At 35.7% G+C, this 1,113-nt stretch overlaps 1 non-coding gene across 1 annotated transcript; it reads right to left on the reverse strand.

Annotated features, from left to right (window-relative positions):
* Positions 1–236: 236 nt before the first annotated feature.
* On the reverse strand, positions 237–308 carry TRNAC-GCA (transfer RNA cysteine (anticodon GCA)). The gene has a single exon. It is a non-coding gene; the product is annotated as a tRNA-Cys (tRNA).
* Positions 309–1,113: the final 805 nt, after the last annotated feature.

The raw sequence follows: 1,113 nt of genomic DNA on the forward strand, positions 1-1,113 counted from the left end.
GAGGAGAATCTAAAGGGTCCAGCGAATGAAGCAGTTTGAGAAGAATGGAGTAGTGAGCTATGCCAAATTCTGCTGATAACTATTCATTGGTTGAATACATACAAAAACAAACATGTTGCTCAGCCGTGTCCGATTCTTTGCCTACAGTAGGACTGTAGCCTACCAGGCTCCTCCGTCCATAGCATTTTCCAGGCAAGAGTACTGGAGTGGGTTGCCATTTCCTTCTCCAGGAGATCTTCCCCAGCCAGGGATTGAACCTGGGCCTCCCACATTGCAGGCAGACGCTTTACCCTCTAAGCCACCAGGGAAGCCATGGTGCTATGTAAATTATCTACAATTTTGCCTTCTCTTTGTTGGATCATAATTATATCCTATTACTATATAATTATTACCTGTATCCTGAATGACAATACCATGTGGTCAAAAGGGTCAGGTATCCAAGGAGGTAAAATCTGATTACATGATGAGTAACACTTCCATAACCAAAGCAATGTGTCTGGAGATAGTTCCTCCTTTGTTCCACTGAAATCCTATTCCTTCAAAAGAGTATATGAATTACTAGAGAAGAAAAAAAGCAACAATACATAGTATTACAGTATCTAAAACTATAACAGAAGTCCCTCTTGGGAAAACACAGATACTTTGCCACTAGACCAAGTCCTTAAAAGAATTAGCAAAAAGGAGATTCAAATCATTCTATCCATGCATGAAATTTAAGATGGTTTAGATTTCATGGAGTTAAGTATTAAGCTACTGAATTAAAATTGTGCCCTTTTAATATGCAAACTGTTCTTATCTAAGATTTATATATTTTTCCTTCATTAGCATAAACAGTCAAAAAGTAATTTTGTCTTTAAGTAAGGATAATTCATATTTGAACTACTCTAATAATCTTTTTAATGTTTTGTATTTATAACTAGGTGAATGTCATCTCTCAAAAGAGCAGGCTGAGATAATTTGATCTAATATAATGTATCTGAACATTATACTATGACCGTTAAAGTATGGCCTTCTTTAATGACAAACAGTCTGCTTAAACAGAGTGTAGTTATATGTCTATATCATTGGTATCAAACTTTCAAAATCTAATATAAGCTTTTGGTGACAGAATAT

Source organism: Muntiacus reevesi, chromosome 12 (assembly GCF_963930625.1).
Source record: "Muntiacus reevesi chromosome 12, mMunRee1.1, whole genome shotgun sequence".
Lineage (NCBI taxonomy): Eukaryota > Metazoa > Chordata > Mammalia > Artiodactyla > Cervidae > Muntiacus > Muntiacus reevesi.